This window comes from Lycorma delicatula, chromosome 1, assembly GCF_047948215.1.
Source record: "Lycorma delicatula isolate Av1 chromosome 1, ASM4794821v1, whole genome shotgun sequence".
NCBI lineage: Eukaryota > Metazoa > Arthropoda > Insecta > Hemiptera > Fulgoridae > Lycorma > Lycorma delicatula.
This window is the reverse complement of record NC_134455.1, coordinates 74,937,220-74,950,769: the sequence shown is the minus strand read 5'-3', so window position 1 is coordinate 74,950,769 and position 13,550 is coordinate 74,937,220. Positions and strand designations below refer to the sequence as shown.

Sequence of the window (13,550 nt, the reverse complement as noted above, 5' to 3'; positions counted from 1 at the left end):
TTCATATTTTTCAGAAAAGATTGTCATCAATGAACAGAATTTATCCTGGCATAATTTTCCACAAAAAATGAAATCTTTAATTTTTTGCTACATTGTGAATAATCAGACTTGAAGTAAAACATTTTCCAATAACCGGTCCTTGCGATAGACGAACAAATATCACATGTACAGATGACTTCAAGACTCCCTCCCTCCCACCACTGGACTACAGTCTTACCAACTTCTTATACACAGCAGAATGGTCTCACACACAAATAGAATTACTGCAAACAAAATGATAAAATCAAACATCGTGGGAAATAGCAGTCTACTTTAAAGTTGAATACTCTTTAAAATCTAATAGCCAAATGCAATGCGTGATGTCATCACCAAAGTATAAAGCATATTACATTTTAAAAACATCATGTCTTAAAATAATATCTTTAAATCTAATGTAAAATATTTTATTAAATCAATGTCATTATGGTTCATGAGTTTGAAATACCATTTGTTTTACTCATATGTTAATACATGAACTGTAATTTATTTTACTCTTATAAAAAAGTATTTATATATATATAATGTCAACAAAACCGTCAATCAACTTAATAATCACTCATTTTAATTAATGGAATTATCTAAAATTGACCTCTTAACTTCAAGGTCATTAAAATTTAACAATATCTAAACCGAAATACTTTCCTTATTTAGTTCTTTCTGACAGTGTGTTTAGTGTGGTATATGTGATAACAAGTGAGTTTACATACCTGATTTGTGTTTACTGTGCGTTTCTTAGTCAATTTATTTGTTAAGTTCATAAAAAAAAGTTTTCAGACAGTTTTTTTCATTCTCATTGTTTATTTATTAATTAATTATTCATCTAGTTATACATATAATAATAAAAAATAACTTTTTTTTAAATTATATATATATATATAAATGTATTATAGACATACACAAGAATATATATAAATATATGTTCATTTTTTAAAAATAATTTATTTTTATCACTTATTTAATTTAATAACATTAATTATGGGCTTAATAGTAATGTTTATTAGTTTTAATATTTAATGATATGAAATTTTATAGGAAAGCAGTGTTTTATACACCTGAAAGCAGTGTTTTTAAGTTAGTTTAAACAACATAGTATTACAGTGCTTCTTGTTAGGATTAGGTATTTTAATTATAACAAAAAAAAACAATAAATGACAATAATAACAATGTAAAAACAAAAAACAATAACTAAAAAGGGCTCATTAACTAAACTTTTCTCTTGTTCACCCTTTCATAATGACAAATCGGTCTAAAATGTAATTATTTTAATTAACTTCTTTGAAAAAATCTATGTAGTATTTGAGTCAGATAGATCACTCTCTGGGTGAAAAATCTTGGCATAAGACTCGCATCCTGCAACAATTCAAATCAAATCAAATCATTTTTATTCTTTCAACCATTACAATGTACAGTACATAACATTTTTATACAAACAGTAAACTTTATGTGGCAGTAAATATATAAAAAAATAAAACAGTAAAAAAGCAACAATTAAATATGGTCATTAAAAAAATTAAAATTAACTTTAAATGGTTTAAAAGTATCTTATTTAGGCATTGCCTGTGTCAAGGTTACCATGACACTTAAAAATTAGTAATTGAGTAAATGGAGAATTAAAACTAAAGTTATTAAATTAAAACTAGAGTTAAAAAATTTTAAACTAGTAATTAATAATTACATCAGAACAGAAAATTAAAAAATATTTGAGAAAACCAATTGCACAACTAGTAATAATAAAGTTAAAAGCTACTCTAAAAAAATAAAAAATTAAATACACAAATTAGAATACAAATATTATTGATAAACACTGTAAACACTCTTTACACTGTACAGTGTTGACAACCAGTTTTTCAAATTTCTTTTAAAAGATTTAATGTTTAAAGAGGTTTTTATAAATGCAGGTAATTTATTAAAGATTCTTGGGGAAAAATATGTGTAAAATTTATTAAATGTAGTAAACTTTGATTTTGGCATGTGAAAGTCATGCCTAGATCTCAACTGTTGTCAGTATATATTAATTTCTTTTGGTTTGCTACCACTTCTTTTGTAAAATAAATTTAAAACTTTATATAAATACAGATGTTGTAGTGGAAGATATTTAGATTAAAAAAATTGTTAATTATTTTATTTGATAATATAACTGATATTATTTTACCGTTAATTTTTAGGATGTTATTTTACCGTTAAATCTTCCATCACATAAGCTGTTAATATGTATATGAGAAACAAGATTGGGCCTAACAAAACTCCAGAATTAGAACCTAACACGGTTCTAACAAAACCCCAGTCGCTAATCTGTTCTCCTACTTTAACACATTGTTTCCTAGCTGATAAGTAACTCTCAAACCACTTATGTGCCACAATTCCACATTATTTGTAATAATTTACTGTGAACAAAGAAGGGCATCCTCCATACTACACTATTCTAAAAATCCAAATTGATTTTTACTAAAAACGTTCATTTTAAAATTTTAACTTTTTATTTTTTCAAAAATTTTTGAAAAAGTTGAAACTAAAGAAATAAGTCTATAATTAGATAACTCATGTCTTGGGTCGCTTTTATACATTGGAATAACAAGAGCATTTTTAGATCATCGCCAGATGATAAATTGCCGGCGATAATTGCCGGAAATAAAGATAATTGCCGGTCTCAAGACTTATACTAATAATGCATGTTAAAAATTAAATATAAGTTTAATAAACATTTTTTTAATTAAATCAGAATTGATGTTATCTGTTTCTCGTGATTTATTTTTCTTTAAAGATTTAACAATTTTTTCAACAATACAACTTGTAACTGGTTGTAAAAAAAAAATTGAGTTGGTTATATTTTTATGATTAAAATATTTTTTGTAGTTATCATGGTTAGGTGGTCTTGTCAGCACATTAATAAAAATAAACATTAAAAAGGTTAGCAATTTTAAGGTTATCAGTAACAATTTCATTTTCAATTAATAACTTATTAGTTTCCATTGTTCTACGTTTTTGTCTAGTTAGTTCATTAATTACTTTCCATTCAGCTTTCGTGTTTCCTTGACAAATCAATAATTTCAGAAATAATAGAATCAAGCAAATAAACAATTATACCACCACAGCGGTAACCATCATTGCATTTTTCAACAATAGTATAATTTTCTAACTTGTACTGGCATACTTCATGGGGTCCTATTCAAACTTCAGATAAAATTATTACGTCAGGTAATGTTTCCCAGGTTGACATAAGAGTTGCAAAACATACTTCTTATGTCTTGATGAACTAGTATGAAATTATTTTTCCAAATAATTCATTCATTAGAAAAAAAAATATCAGAAACTAAAATTCAAGAACATAAAAACTATTTTTGTTAAAAAAGAAACCTTATAATAAGAAAAAGAGAATTAACAGTAGTATTAATATTTACAATATCTCGAGGTCATCCGAACAAGTGATACGTATTACTTTGGAAGAAGGATCCTTACTTTTCCGCATGAAGATATTACCACCTTTCGTCCACAGATATTCATACTCTTTTTTCTTGCTTCTCTGGCCAAAAAGTGTAATTTTTTCCGAGTCGGGCTCAGCGATTCATTGATGAAAACTCTATTATCAGCCACAATGTTCATATCTAGCGTCGATAAGTTCTTTTTTATACGCTTCTTTGCAAGAAATTCCTCCTTATCAATATACCTGGTGAACTTCACTATTATCCTGGGAGCTTCATCGTTCCGCCTGTCGTTAAGTCTATGATAGTTATCTTTGATATTTTCAGAGACATTAAAATCGATTGCTTTTCCAACCTCCTTTACAACTTCAACGCTGTCCTCTTCTTTTTTTCTTGGAATTCCTTGAATTTCAATACAGTTTTTACGGGAATATTGTTCCGCCTCTTCAATTCTAAATTCCAGTTCAGAAATTTTCTTTTTCAGATGTTTGTTTTCCGTTTCTAGAACATCCGTTTTAAGTAGTCTTCTATTATCTTAACTTTTTGTTTCGATGCTTTATTGGCGTCATCAATTTTGTTGAACAATAAATCATATGTAAGTCTTTCTTACATTGTTTTTATTCTTGCTTAATGGCTAAAAGTTCTTTCATTACGTCTTGCAAGGTAACATTGTCGACTAAAAAAATGGGTTCTCGCTCAATACTCTTCTCTTCACGGCAAGAAGAACACTGCCATTGTTGGTCAAAGTCAGTCTTCTTCATATTAACACAACGCCGATTAAAACTCAGCTAGTCGCCTATGGACGCTAACAATGGTCTCCGCAGCAGCTCGCACTTTCTGACTGGGGTTCTGGGCTGTCACAAGTGTGGCCAGACGACCAATCTCTCTTCGCAGCTTGTTAACTTACCTAGTCAGACGCGAAACTTCCAAGCCGGCATCCCAGGTCTCTCTCGCTTCACAGCTCCTCCAACTCTCTGGCCATTAACGATCATCACCATGAAAGCACCGATGTAAACAATCTTGTGAAGGCCCTGGATTGCTGTCACGTGTAATACGAAATAAAAAATTACTACTGGGGATCGTTTTACTAATTCCGCCATTTTTCCGTTTTTGTAACTTTATTTATAATTCGAAAACGAAAGAATTTATCGAGAAACGGTTTTCACCATTTTTTTTTTCGAAACATTTTACATTAAAATAATGTATCACATGTGCACCTTCCTATTTAAAAAAAAAATTAAATCAATATGGTGGATCCAAGATGGCGAACAAAAATTTTAAACTCACCATGAAGTAGTAATTCTGTAACTACGATTATGTTGATTTGCACTTAGTTTCTATCTCCTAATTTCCCTCAGTTTTTAAACATGAAGACGTTTCCATGCTTTAATATCACTCTGTATGTTATTACTATTATTACTTGAATTTTTTTTTCACATTTTAATTAGTTTTATTTAATTATTCTCCTTGCTTTATATTGTTACGTATTATTTATATTTTTTATATCATTTATAGAAGCTTTTATTTATGGCTTTTGTAAATTTTGGACTTATTTTTTTTTATGTCGACCATTTCATAAAAATGTGTGAATTCAATTTGAAGTTATTAGAGGAGTAAATAAATAAATGTACCACCAAAATAACATTACATTCTTTGCGTAGACGGGAAATATGATCTGGCCTTCTGCCAAATTTTGACCTTATTTATTATATTTAGCAGATAATAATTCTTTCTTAGTAAATAAAATATTAAGAAAAATGTATTTTTAAATTTAGTTAACTAAAATTATTATTATTTTAGAACAGGTGTCTTTAAGAATGACCTTATTTAAGAATTATTTATTACAATTCGGATCATAATTTTGATTAATTAAATATTATATATTTTTTTAATTTATTTTTAAATATGGGTAGTAAATAATACATTTTTCCCATTTAATTTTGTTTTTAACAGTCGCCACAAAAAAGTATTTTCTCAGTTCTACCCGTAAAATTTTTATGTATACGTTCAAACCTTTTTCTTTAACAAATGGACCGATTTGAATGACTCTTGGTTACATTTCTTAGAGGAAATTTCTGTGAAAATCTTGTTATAAATCTTTCCTACATAACTGTAACGGAAATTTTTTTTCAATTAGACATAAACCTTAAATTATTCTTATATTTAAAATATTTTTATCTCGAAAATTTAAAAATATTACATAAATTAATTTGTGTTAAAAATTACTTGTATTTCCGTATTCCAGGGAGTCTTAAATTACGCTCTATAACATACTTTATCTGTATTCCTCATCGTATTTTTATCAATATAAAGGTTTTTTATTCTATCTTTTTTGTAAACGACTTTTTCATATCATAATTTATATAAAAATAAATTTAAAAATCTTTTTATTTAAAAAAAAAAATAATAAAAGTGTAATTTAATTTTTAGAATCTGTTACTTATTAAAGTTTGTACCAAGTGAAGGATTATCAAATTGTTAGTAGTTCTGTTTTAATTTTGAGCTGAATTGAAGCTCAAAACTTGGCTTGCTTTAATTTTCAGCTGGGTTATCAAAATGTAAAGAATTAAAAACTTATGTGTTTTTAAGTTGGTTTTTGTTTTACACGACTGCCCAAAACAGGAGGGTAATGTATTTAGGGTGTATGTATGTATGTTTGTAGCGGCTCAACGGCTGAACCGATATAGATGTATGACCCCGCGTTGGAATCTTAACGTTACCGGGAGTGTGATAGGCTATGTAAATATGTATGTTTAAAAGTTTAAAAATTTGAAAAATCTATCACATTATTGAGTCGTTTTTTAATAACTCTCTCATTTGACGCCTCATTCTGAACCATTCGGAAACCTCATATCTCAAAGTGTTAATAAAAGTGGAACGAAAATTAAATTTAGTTGAAATTTCTCTGCTATCATTATCGGATTTTAAATATTGTTTATTATTATTATTAGCATCTATAAATTAAATAATTTTTCAAGTACATAAGATAGGATTTACATTATATTTTTTTTTTTAATTTATTAACGAGAACTGTATATTTTCATTTAGTTAAAGCCATTACATGTGTTCTTGAAATATTTTTTCCCAAAAAAAGGAGTGTAATGTATTTAGGGTGTATGTATGTTTGTTCCACTGTAGCAGCTCAACGGCAGAACCGATTTAAATGCATGACCGCGCGTTGGAATCCATAAGTTACCAGGAGTATCATAGGATATATGTTTAAATAAATTTAAAAGTACTGAAAAAAATACACTATATACAAAATTGACATCCGCATGCTCTTTAATTACTATCCTATATTAAAGATAGCAATTTTTGTCAGCAATATTTTTTTTTTTTGGGACGTGTTTTATAATTTTTAATATTTATCTCGTTTTAGATTTATTTAATGATTTTTTTTATACTTAAGTTTTTTTTAAATTCGAGTATCCTGAAACATCTTATTAATTCAAATATATATATATATATAATTTCAAATTTTAGTTAATTCTAAAAATATAATTTGTTCTCGCCATTTTCTTATATCAAATAGTATAAATTCAGAGCTTATTAGTTTGAAATTATTAATAAAATATTTCATTAATTTTAAAATTTTATTTTTACATAATCGATGATGACTTGAGATTATTATAAATATTTATATAAAATTAAATAATAAGAATGAAAAAAATCAAGTTGGTTTTAAGATTAATTAATAAAAGAGATATTTGCCGAATCATTGATGAAGTGTCGTTATTTCTCTATTTATTAGATGATAGGGCGGGTGGGTAGTGGTAATTTTTTTTTAAATTAACAAATTCCTATAACAAATAAAAATGAATATAAATAAAAATTGGGATGAATTCGATACTAAATATTAATTTTCTTCTTTTCAATTTTCTTTTCATTACTGTGAACCACTATGTAATCGTTAACTAAAATCACGCTTAACAACAGCTATCACACAACGGACAAACAATTGCTAAATAAAATTATAAAAGCTTAGTTGTGTCCATAGAATAACTTACAACATAAGAAAGAGAGACAAAAGAAAATTGATGAAAAAACTGACAACAAGGTTGTTAAACATTGCTAGCATTGGTTAGTTGAAAGAGTTAATTTTATATTTTTATAATAATTATATATTTAAAGAATTACGTTTACTATGAGAAATGGAAGAAATTTTAAAAAATTCCCCTGAAAAATGTACAACCAACAAATAGTTACCTAAGATTTTTTTCAAATTCTATTGCAATATTATGAAATAATATTGAAATTCTATTCAAATATTATTAATAAAATTTGATATAAACTAAAAAAGTTTTAAAAAATTCAACAAGTCGACATTTTTAAACTTGATTAGCTCCCTCACCCCCAAAATATTTTTTTGGGCCTCTTGCACTACTACTATGGTTAGAAAGACAAAAATTTCGTTAAAAAGGTACGCAATAAAAAATTATATAGTTTTTTCGATTTTTGGGAGGAGAGAATTTGGGGAAAAATAATTTTTACTTCCTTGTACGAAGTAAAAGAAGTATTGTGATCGCGAAAAATCCGGTTTTCAAATTTCAACGAAAATATCCATTTTGATCAAATTCGGAGTGGCGTCTGTACGTACGTACGTTTATATCTCGCATAACTCAAAGCCAATTAGCCGTAAAATGTTGAAATTTTGGATTTAGGGTTGATGTAACATCTGGTTGTGCATCTCGCTCCTTTTGATTGCAATCGTTCAAAATCCAATTTTTTTGGATTTTGGACTTTTGAAAAGTTGTACTTATTTAATTGATTCCAAAGCTAAGTAAATATACCTAAATAAAATTTTAATTAATAAAATATTTGGATCTTATAAGGGGAAGGCACATCGGTTTGAATCCGACTTCATATACGTACTCTTATATTTTTTTTAACATTTTTTTTTTCAATTTAAATATATTAACTTATTAATAATTATTATTAACCTTCAATTGTAAAAAAAAGTTTCAAAAAAGTAATAATTCAATAATAACAATTTAAAAAAATTTTTTTTAATCAGAAGTTATTACTGATAGAATTTTATGCACTTTTCATTTTAATTAGAAAATTTTTACAGAGGTTAATAAATTTAATTTATTAATCCATCAGTATATTTAAATAATTTTTTTTTACGTATATTTATATGAAGTCGGATTCAAACTGGTGTGTCCATGGTTACGGATTGACACGTTCTCAATTACAGCACACTTGAGCGACGTTAAACGAAATTAATAGATAAACTAACATAAAATGCTGAAACGAACACCAAAAAAAAGTGATGCAATGTGGTGTCCACCACAATGCAATAGTGTACCTGTCCACTTTATTAAAAACATGGAGGCTTGAATCTCAAATAAAATAACTTTAAATGAAGTACAGTAAAAAATATGTATGTGTATATATATATATATATATATATATATATATATATATATATATATATATATATATATATATATATTTAATTTATTAGGCGTACAAGGAAGTCATGTGTTGTCCATGTATACATGTATACTGAGCTTATTTTAAAGTAAGGGTAGTCTATGTTTGCAAAATTTTAAGAAAATTAACCCCAAAGAAACTATCTACCCTACCCCGTGAAGATATTGTTCCCAAACTTTTACCAATAAATTTCCTTATATGCACTAATTCTCATGAGTCTCTGCGCTAATTTTCATCAAAATCAATTTATCCAATCAAAAATTATGCTTCAAACGCACCAACGTACGAACATTACCGTGTCACTTGTTTTGTTTTTTGGGATCCCTTGGTCATGAAACGTCGAGAAATGCAAAAAAACCCCATACCCATTTTTTATTGATTACCGTATTTTCCTTCTAGAGATATGATGCCAGAAAAGTTATTAGAAGATGGCAACGAGGAGTAAACGGAAAATATAATTGCCATCATCGAGTATTGTCAAAAAGTGCCGTAATATTTTTTTAGTGTCAATGGTGGAACCCACTGGGTTAGTCTAGTGGTTAAACTCATTGCAAATCAGCTGATTTCAAAGTCAAGAATTCTAAGGTTCAAATCCTAGTAAAGGCAGTTACATTTATACGGATTTTTAAAACTAGATCGTGGATATCGTTGTTCTTTGGTGGCGGTGGGTTTCAATGAACCATACATTTCAGGAATGGTGGATCTGACTGAACAAAACTACACTTCATTTACATTCATACACATCATCCTCACTCATCCTCTGAAGTAATACCTTACGGTGGTACCGAAAGCTAAATAAAAGAAGAGAGAGTATCAAGAAGAGAAAAGAAGAGAGAAAGAAGAGAGAGGGGGGTTTCTCAAGAAAACAATTATAATTTTATTAAATTTTTTAATTTTCTAAAACTTTTTTTTGTTCAGGAAAGTGAGCTAAATGTTTGTTAATTTCTAAACCCATCTCAAAATTTGATATAATTAGAAAATTTTAATTATTTTAACTACGAACCAGGTCCGAGGTATCTCTGGGGTCTGGGTAATCAATTGTAGTTTTAGGATATCATTGTCGTAGTTTATCTTATCGATCATCTTCTCAAATAGTATTTTACGTCATATTTAGAATATTTCAAGATTTCATAATGACGGAGTTAATCCCCTTTAATCCTATCCTTCCTCTAGCCGCCAGATATATTCGTACCTGGAGACTATAAAGAATTTTGATGAAAAAATTTTCATACGACCTTAGTTCATAGATGAAAAAATAAATATTAAAAAGAAAATTTAAATTAAATTTATACATTATACATTAATTTATACATTATCTTTCAAAATTTATTATAATTTTATTTTTTCCAACCAGTTTTCCAGTTATTTCCGGGTGTTGGTGGTTGTGGGTGTGGGTGGTTGTGGATGTGGGTGGGTGTGTGGGTGGTTGTGGATGTGGGTGGGTGTGTGGTGGGTGTGTGTGGGTGTGGGGGTGTATGTGGGTGTGTGGGTATGTGGGTATGTGTGTGCGTGTGCGTGCGTGCGTGTGCGGGCAAATGTAATTACTGCTACCGTTCTGCCAGGCCTGATGTAGCTGCATACGTAGTGCAATATACCGATAAATATATAATCTGAAACAGACTCAGGTCAACCATTCCTGAGGCGTGTGATTAAATGAAACCTAACCATAAAAAAACTGTATCCATAGTAGCATTCAAATCCATTTAAAAACCATTCCCTTTACACGGACTCGAACCTTATAACTCTCGACTTCGATTATCATCTGATTTTGCATTGACGAGTTTAACCACTAGACCAACCCGGGTTATATTATCTTTTAAAATTTATTTTATTATATCAAAATTAAGAAGGTATTGTAAATATATTCTTCTCTAATTTGTTTTAATTACAGAATTTATTTATTTAATGAAAATTTAGTTGGTAAATTTGAAAAAAAATTTCTTAGTCCCCTCTCTTATTTAAAAAAAATGAACAAGAAAAGTTTAATAAATTTTTCAACACCTTCTTTTAAATCGAGTTCTAAGATTGAACTACCATCTTACAGTTGTGAAAATAATACGATTCAAATTCTCAACTGTACACGTTAATAGTTTTTTTTTTAGTGCAATACTAGAATAGAATAGATTCGTTATCTTTTTATTATAGTTTTTTGAAACATTTCATTAAACAAAGTAAAATTTGTTGTTTTAACTAACTGATAATGCAAATAAAACTAACAATACCTTAACTAATAGCCCATTATTCCTCGTGTTTTAATTTTTTATGTTACGTTAGCATTTAATGTAGGTAATAAGATTTTTTTCAAAATCTTCCAACTAGTTTTCCAGATTAAAAGAAACATATTGAACTTAATTATTGATTATACTACCCCGGTTGTATTTGAATTTTGCTTTCTTTTTCCTCTAAGAATTTTTATTTTTAGTTTTTAACAATTTAATGACAATCTTGTCTCGTGTGAAAGTTTTTACAGTACAAACTTTTTTAAAATAAATATTGAAATAATACTGATACGCTTCTGGATTTTGACGAATAAAAGGATGTTACAGTCAGAAAGAAGATTTGGAAAGAGGACACAGTATGTGGTGTTGCTATGCAAACCTTTTAAAGATTCATTTTGTAATTTAAATAAGTGAAACTTTAAAATTTAATTGTAAAGTTTCATTTTAAAATTATGTGGTCTTTAAACTGACAAGTTTTTGCTGTTGGCCTAGATCGAAATTCAATCAATTGTGTCCGTACCCGAAAGTTTGTCGCAAGTAATAGGTAAAGTTCATTCACACAATCTTATCTTAGACAGTGCAGTAAATTTTGGCTAACCGGAGTATTTTAAGTGTGTATGAAGGAAAAACAATAAATAGTGTAAGAACTCCAGAAAATATTGTGAGAATGAGACAAGAGATAACTCGGTGAACACCAGTTCAAGGCCTTTGAACTTGTCAGATACAACTGGGTAAAATTTTGCATTGATCTTTGATTATACAAAAAAAAATGTATACGAAACTACAGACGAATGATATTCCTTAGAGAATTGAATTTTAAAACGTGATTTAAGAGTTTTTCTATGAAAATCCTGAAGTTTTGTATAATTTAATTATACTGGATGAAACTCACTTTCATTTATGAAGTTACTCTCCCATAAATAGGACTATCGATTCTGGGCCGAAGAACAAAACAAACTAAAGTTCGAAACGAACTTTCGAACAGCTAATATTTTCTATTTCATGGGTGCCAATTTGAACGACAGATAGTTTGTTTATTCTATTAAATGGGTTTTCCGCTGTTGCCATTTATTTCTAATTGTATTTGACCTTATGTAGCCTACACTAAGTGAGCTGAAGGTTTTCCCGTCTTTGTCAACCGAACAGTCGGCTGGTAAGGGCAGGATCTTCTTTGTTGTACTATCTAACCAGATGACATTATCATATTACTAATAACATGGCACTTTTGTATATAAAATGCCTAGACAACAGACTAGTACAATACAATAACTAATACACTAGACACAGCAGTTGGCGAGGGGCAGACTTTTACATATATTTGTATATATATGCAGGGTGAGCAACAAAAAACCGAACCCATAACGTAACCGCTGCGAAATCAGAAATTTCGCCTTTATGTTTGAATGAAATTTTATGAATGATACTGATAAATTAAATAAGATAAACGAAACGTAATTTAAATGTTGCATTAAGAGTCGTCTGACGCAAAACGTTGTTGTCAATTACGTTTATTTCTCGTTGAACGTTCATCTTCAGTTTATCAGTACTGTGGGAATTAGATGCATAAACTCTCTCCTTTATGTAGCCCCAAAGGAAAAAATCACAAGTAGACAACTCTGAGGAACATGGAGACCATCCGTCCTCTGCTGGCATCTCGTTTGGCATCCTCTGCTGGCGATTCAGTGAAACATTTGATGTGTGACACGTTGCTCCGTCTTGTTGGAAGAAGCTGTATTGTTTTTCATTATCAGTCATTCCACATAGAATTCTTCGAAAATTGTGAGATAAACTTGTGAATTGACAGCCGGTTAAAAATTATTGGCTCCACTATACGATTACCGGAAACGGCACACCAAACACCAACTTTCTCATCGTGAAGTGGACGCTCGAATATCTCGTGAGAATTTCTCGCCATCCAGTACCTGGTTTTCTGCGAATTAACATGGCCGGATAAATGAAACCATATCTCGTCTGACATGAAATACGACATCGGCTCTATCTGTCCATCAACAATGTTTTCGAGAACCAACTTGCAATAATCAAGTCGTTTCGGTTTGTCTGTTTCTTTCAGTTGTAACGCGGTATGGTTTCAATTTTAATTCATAAAGAACTTTACGACAAGATGTGTATTTAACACCAGATTGTTGGGATAACTTACGTAGTGATTTTTTTGGACTTGCAGTAACTCTCCTTTCAATATCGGCAATGGCCAGCGGAGTCCTAACGGAAGGTTGCCTATTTCGTTTTGCATTTAAAACCGAACTTGTTGTTCGCCATTTTTTAACTAAATCGTGTATGTTACTTTTCGCTGGGATACAGGCATTCGAAAATGTTTCTACGAATACTTGACGTGATTCTTCAAACAATCCAAAACGAATATAGGCCTCAACTATAGCTATCCTCTCCTAGATTGAATAAGGCATTTAACACAAATGCA

At 29.1% G+C, this 13,550-nt stretch overlaps 1 protein-coding gene across 4 annotated transcripts in view; it reads left to right on the top strand.

Moving 5' to 3' along the window:
- Positions 1–679: 679 nt before the first annotated feature.
- The window catches only part of LOC142319404 (glutamyl aminopeptidase-like), a 102,493-nt gene continuing 89,622 nt past the window's right edge, over positions 680–13,550 (top strand). The window contains exon 1 of one of the 4 annotated variants that reach the window (XM_075356652.1): positions 680–732. The gene's annotated coding sequence lies outside the window, so the exon portion shown is untranslated. The other 3 variants (XM_075356660.1, XM_075356670.1, XM_075356689.1) reach the window with 3 other exon arrangements.